The sequence below is a fragment of the Rattus rattus genome, chromosome 1 (genome assembly GCF_011064425.1).
Source record: "Rattus rattus isolate New Zealand chromosome 1, Rrattus_CSIRO_v1, whole genome shotgun sequence".
Lineage (NCBI taxonomy): Eukaryota > Metazoa > Chordata > Mammalia > Rodentia > Muridae > Rattus > Rattus rattus.
In genome coordinates this window covers 100998066-101004594 of record NC_046154.1, presented here as the reverse complement: position 1 = coordinate 101004594, position 6529 = coordinate 100998066, and the positions used below count along the sequence as shown (strand labels likewise).

At 44.4% G+C, this 6529-nt stretch overlaps 1 non-coding gene across 1 annotated transcript; it reads right to left on the bottom strand.

Annotated features, from left to right (window-relative positions):
- Window positions 1–1928: 1928 nt before the first annotated feature.
- On the bottom strand, window positions 1929–2060 carry LOC116890551. Its single transcript, XR_004386726.1, has one exon. It is a non-coding gene; the product is annotated as a small nucleolar RNA SNORA17 (small nucleolar RNA).
- Between the last annotated feature and the right edge of the window lie 4469 nt (window positions 2061–6529).

Sequence of the window (6529 nt, the reverse complement as noted above, 5' to 3'; positions counted from 1 at the left end):
AGTGTGTCCCACAATACATCCTTTTGTCCACACGTTTTCTTGCAAATGCTCATTGCAATGACTCACTGGTCTGGTGTTGGGCCTCTGGCTCCTGCAACTCTATTACTACTGGATCCTCACTGGGACTCCTCTTGGATATCTTGCTGTTGCCCTGTCTCATGGAGATCCTGCAGCTTTGGATCTGTAGGACCTGCTCCTTCATGCACTCCAGCCGTTCATCTATAGGGTAGGTGTTGGGTGGGCCAATTCAAAGTCTTGGATCTGGGCTTGAGAGGTTATCTGAGCTGGTCAACCTGCCAGATCTCCCCCTCTCACATCCTTGGGGCTGGTTCACCAGCTAACCACCCAACTAGGGCCAGTTCTATCCTGCTTCCCAGGTGAGGTAAAGGGCTCACTCTCCAGAGTGTCGTAGCCCATAAGGGTCATGACCACTTCTCCCACTCTCATGACCCCAGGGCCAGCTCTTCAGCCTTTCATAGATGGTAAGGGACAAGGGAGAGGAGGAGGGAGCCTCTCCTTCAGAGCCACCATTCAGCAGACAGGAGGCAGGGCTGGCTCTCTTGCTCTCATGCCCTTGGGCAGCCTCATTTGCAGCCACACATCAAGGGCCAGCTCTACTGTGCTGCCCACCCAGGTGAAGCTCAGGGCCTGCTCTCCCAAGTGCCCAGGTGAGGGGCAGGACCAGCTCTTCTGCTCTCATGACCCCAGGGCCAGCTCTCATGCCTGCCATAGGTAGCAAAGTTAGAGTGTGTGCATGGGAGGGCATCGCTCCCTTGCCAACACTGCCCCTCAGCAGACAAGCTGGGAGGCCAGCTCTTCTACGCTCAACCCACTGGGGCTGGCTCATCCATGTCCCCACTGTTGGGGTCAGCTCTACCCTGCTGCCCAGATGAGGTGCAGGGCCTGCTCTCCCAAGTGCTGCAGCGGGTGAGGAGCAGGGCCAACTGTCTTGCTTTCCTGACCCTTGGGTCAGGTCGCCCACTTGCTTCAGATGGTGAAGGGTAAGAAGGAAGGAGCTTATTTATCCCTTGTCCTCACCATTGCATGGGAGATGAGTAGTAGTGCTAGCTGTCCTATACTTATATCCTCAGGGCCTGCTGAACTGCAACCCCCACAATGTGCAGGGCCTGTTTTCCAAAGAACGGAAGCTGGCTCGGGGCAGGATAGCTCTCCTGCGCTCATATTTCCAGGGCTAGCTCTCTCATGATACCCAGGTGAGGGGTGCTGCCAGTTCTGCACAGTCCTTAGATATCATGTCCCCAGGCAGCAGCCCAGACCAGGGACATCTACCTGGTCATCAGTGGTAACAGACCCCTGTTGCTGAAGGGCTGTGAGCCAGATATGGCCCCTGATGTCAGCACAGGCCAGGACCCCACCTTGGTCCCAGGAGACATCAATCCCCAGTCACTCACATCAGACTGTTCCTCACTACCTTCAAGTCTACAGTTCTGCCTCTCTTCAATGTGCCGCCACATCCTTCTGTTTCTCTTCTCTTCCATTTCTCTACCACTTACTTGCTCCTCTGAGTGGTGACCAGGATCTCTGAGTGTCTGGGGTTGTCTCAGGAGTAGACTCAATAGTGACCCCAGGAGTGCTTGTGCATTATAGAGCTGGGCAGGGCTCATCTCCAGCATCATTTGCTCCCTGAAGGCCTGTGCATCATGGGACTGGTGGTCATCTCAGGCTAGTTCCCTGTCCAAGCCCCATGGTGCCAGACTGATGGTCATCTTGGGCTTGCTCCTTGCCTGGCCTGCTAGAGCAGCCCCTTGTTAGGGTGCTCAGTCTCAGGCTTACTCCCACCCAGGGCTCGTGGTTCTGGGTGGGGTTCTTCTAGTCTCTGACTTGCTGCCCATCCTGGGAACCCATCTGGGCCTGCCTGTCACTAGACCGGTGGTATTCTCAGACTTGCTCCCCCCCCCCCCCCAGGGAATTTTAGGCTACCAAATCATTCCAATACTCATAGCTCAGGTCAGTAGCATGGGCATAGCCTCTCTTCTCTCTGCCACCTACTGACACACATGTGACACAACCTCCACTCCTGCAATATCTCTAGGGGCAAGTCACTTTTAAAAAATTAATTTATTATTTTCTCATATCATACATTCTGGCCTCAGCCTCCCCTCCCTCCACTCCCCGGTTCCACCCCTCCCCCACTTCTTCCCCAACTCTACTCTCCTCTGTTTCCCTTGAGCAAAGAGCAGGCCTCCCAGGGAGACCAACAAACACAGCATAACAAGATACAATAAGACTAGGCACAAGACTGAATGAGGCAACTCAGTAAGAGGAAAAGGATCCCAAGAACAGGCAAAAGAATCAGAGACACCCCTCTCTCCCACTGTTGGGAGTCCAACAAAACCAGCAAGCTTACCACACCATGTATGTAGAGGGAATGTGGTGTTCTCTGACAAGATCTTAGAGTTTGAAGGGAACTCAGCAGAATTAAGTCTGGACTCTGATTTTGTACCTGAGGACCAACAATCCCTGGAGGTTATTTAATTAGTGTTTTGGACAGACCTGTGGCCGGTGTCTGGTTCTACAGTGCATTGGAGTTTTCTGTTACAGCTTCTTGTCTTCCTCAAATCAGGTCTGGCTACCTCAAAGATACCTCTCCGCAATCAGATCTTCAATTCAGAGATTGATTTATGAAGCATCAATACCAATGATTAGTTTTGTAGGTGATTTAAAATTAAATGCCAAGAGCGCGCAGCCGTTAGCGGTCCCCGTTTTGCCAACTGTCTACAAACGCTGAAGTTCCCGTGACCCATCCCCTGTTAGCGTGTTCGCCTCCTTCAACGGCGCAGTCACCGCGCGGGGCGGCCGCCCATGAAGTAGCTACCATGTCTTGTGTCAACGAATAAAGCTCCACTGACACGTATTTTCCAAATAAATCGTTTATTCTTGCGACGGCGGGACCGAACACGTTAATATATTTTTAATTTACCCAACACTTCTATCCAGTGATACAACTTGGTAAGCGTTTTGAGCGAGCATCCGACAGGTTAGGAAGTCGCAGACTGAGCAGCTTGCATTTGCCACGACCATCCTCAACTGTTTTGAAGATTGTTCCATCTTATAACTACCAGTGTGCACAGACTCCTACTCAAGTAACGTCGTGGTCCAGCGATGCAAAGAACTAAAATCCCAAGTCCTGTTTGCCTGCTGTGCTTTCAAGAACCTGGCGATCCTGAAAAAACTAGGAGAATTTCTTCAGAAAGACAATCTTTGTGTCCATTATTTCTGTCTTATGCCTAGGAGTGGGACTGCTGTTTGCATGTGTGTGAAGTTGCCAAGTCACCTCCCATTAGCCACGCGGGAGAGTTCCAGCTGACAGTTTTTACCAAGTCTTGGTACCATCCATCTTTTTCCTTTCAGCCTGCCTACTGGATATTACTAACATTGTATTGTGCTCTTAATCTGTACTTGTTTGAGGAGTAAAGATGTTGAGCTTTTCATGTGCTTAATTTTCTATTTTTAAATATTTCACTTATTTTTTCATTGAATTTGTATGAATATTTTCTTTTGTTAAAAGAAACCAGATTTTGATCTGGGCATTGTGTTGAATGACTTTAATCCGAGTGCTTGGGAGTCAGAGGCAGACAGATCTCTGTGAGTTCAAGGACAGCCTGGTCTTATAGGGAGTTCCAGGACAGCCAGGCCTACACAGAGAAACACGGTCTCAAAAGAAGGAGCAAGAGGAAGAGAAGAAACGAAAGTGGATTCTTTTGTCTTACTGGATTGTAAATAAATGGTAAAGCCCAATATAAGGAGGCAGCTAAACCCTAGAAAAAGCAGGAAACTAATCTTCTTGGCAACAAAACAAAGAGAAGAAAAGCACACAAACATAACCTCACATCCAAATATGAATATAACAGGAAGCAACAATCACTATTCCTTAATATCTCTCAACATCAATGGACTCAATTCCCCAATAAAAAGACATAGATTTACAAACTGGATATGCAAAGAGGACCCTGCATTCTGCTACTTACAGGAAACACACCTCAGAGACAAGGACAGACACTACCTCAGAGTGAAAGGCTGGAAAACAACTTTCCAAGCAAATGGTCTGAAGAAGTAAGCTGGAGTAGCCATTCTAATATCAAATAAAATCGATTTTCAACCAAAAGATAAGGAAGGACACTTCATATTCATCAAAGGAAAAATCCACCAAGATAAACTCTCAATCCTAAATATCTATGCTCCAAATACAAGGGCACCTACATACATAAAAGAAACTTTACTAAAGCTCAAAACACACATTTCACCTCACACAATAATAGTAGGAGATTTCAACACCCCACTCTCATCAACGGACAGATCATGGAAACAGAAATTAAACAGAGACATAGACAGACTAAGAGAAGTCATGAAGCAAATGGACTTAACAATATTTATAGAACATTCTATCCTAAAACAAAAGGATATTCCCTCTTACCACCTCATGGTACTTTCTCCAAAATTGACCATATAATTGGTCATAAAACAGGCCTCAATAGATACAGAAAGATAGAAATAATCCCATGCATCCTATCAGACCACCACGGGCTAAAGCTGGTCTTCAATAACAATAAGGGAAGAACGCCCACATATACATGGAAGTTGAACAATGCTCTACTCAACGATAACCTGGTCAAGGAAGAAATAAAGAAATTAAAGACTTCTTAGAATTTAATGAAAATGAAGGTACAACATTCCCAAACTTATGAGACACAATGAAAGCTGTGCTAAGAGCTAGCTCTGAGTGCTGCAGAAAGAAACAGGAGACAGCCTATATCAGCAGCTTGACAGCACACCTAAAAGCTCTAGAACAAAAAGAAGCAAATACACCCTAGAAGGCAGGAAATAATCAAACTCGGAGCTGAAATCAACCAAGTAGAAACAAAAAGGACTATACAAAGAATCAACAGAACCAAAAGCTGGTTCTTTGAGAAAATCAACAAGATAGATAAACCCTTAGCCAGACTAATGAGAGGACACAGAGAGTGTGTCCAAATTAACAACATCAGAAATGAAAAGGGAGACATAACTACAGAATCAGAGGAAATTCAAAAAATCATCAGATCCTAATACAAAAGCCTATAATCAACAAAACTTGAAAATCTGCAGGAAATGGACAATTTCCTAGACAGATACCAGGTACCGAAGTTAAATCAGGAACAGATAAGCCATTTAAACAACTGCATAACTCCTAAAGAAATAAAAGCAGTCATTAAAGGTCTCCCAACCAAAAAGAGCCCAGGTCCAGATGAGTTCAGTGCAGAATTCTATCAGACCTTCATAGAAGAACTCATACCAATACTATCCAAACTATTCCACAAAATTGAAACAGATGGAGCACTACCAAATTCCTTCTCTGAAGCCACAATTACACTTATACAAAATGTAATTACAAAGACCCAATAAAGAAAGAGAACTTCAAACCAATTTCCCTTATGAATATCGGTGCAAAAATACTCAATAAAATTCTTGCAAACCGAATCCAAGAGCACATCAAAGCAATCATCCACCATGATCAAGTAAGCTTCATCCCAGGCATGCAGGGATGGTTTAATATACGGAAAACCATCAACGTGATCCATTACATAAACAAACTGAAAGATAAAAACCACATGATCATTTCATTAGATGCTGAGAAAGCATTTGACAAAATTCAACCACCCCTTCATGATAAAAGTCCTGGAAAGAATAGGAATTCAAGGCCCATACCTAAACATAGTAAAAGCCATATACAGCAAACCAGTGGCTAACATTAAACTAAATGGAGAGAAACTTGAAGCAATCCCACTAAGTTCAGGGACTAGACAAGGCTGCCCTCTCTCTCCCTACTTATTCAATATAGTTCTTGAAGATCTAGCCAGAGCAATCAGACAACAAAAAGAGATCAAAGGGATACAGATTGGAAAAGAAGAAGTCAAAATATCACTATTTGCAGATGATATGATAGCATATTTAAGTGATCCCAAAAGTTCCACCAGAGAACTACTAAACCTGATAAATACCTTCAGCAAAGTGGCTGGGTATAAAATTAACTCAAATAAATCAGTAGCCTTCCTCTACACAAAAGAGAAACAAGCCGAGAAAGAAATTAGGGAAACGACACCCTTCATAATAGATCCAAAATAATATAAAATACCTCGATGTGACTTTAACCAAGCAAGTGAAAGATCTGTATGATAAGAACTTCAAGCCTCTGAAGAAGAAATTGAAGATCTCAGAAGATGGAAAGATCTCCCATGCTCATGGATTGGCAGGATTAATATAGTAAAAATGGCCATTTTACCAAAAGCGATCTACAGATTCAATGCAATCCCCATCAAAATACCAATCCAATTCTTCAGAGAGTTAGAACAATTTCCAAATTCATCTGGAATAACAAAAAACTCAGAATAGCTAAAACTATCCTCAACAATAAAAGGACTTCCGGGGGAATCACTATCCCTGAACTCAAGCAGTATTACAGAGCAATAGTGATAAAAACTGCATGGTATTGGTACAGAGACAGACAGATAAACCATTGGAATAGAAATTA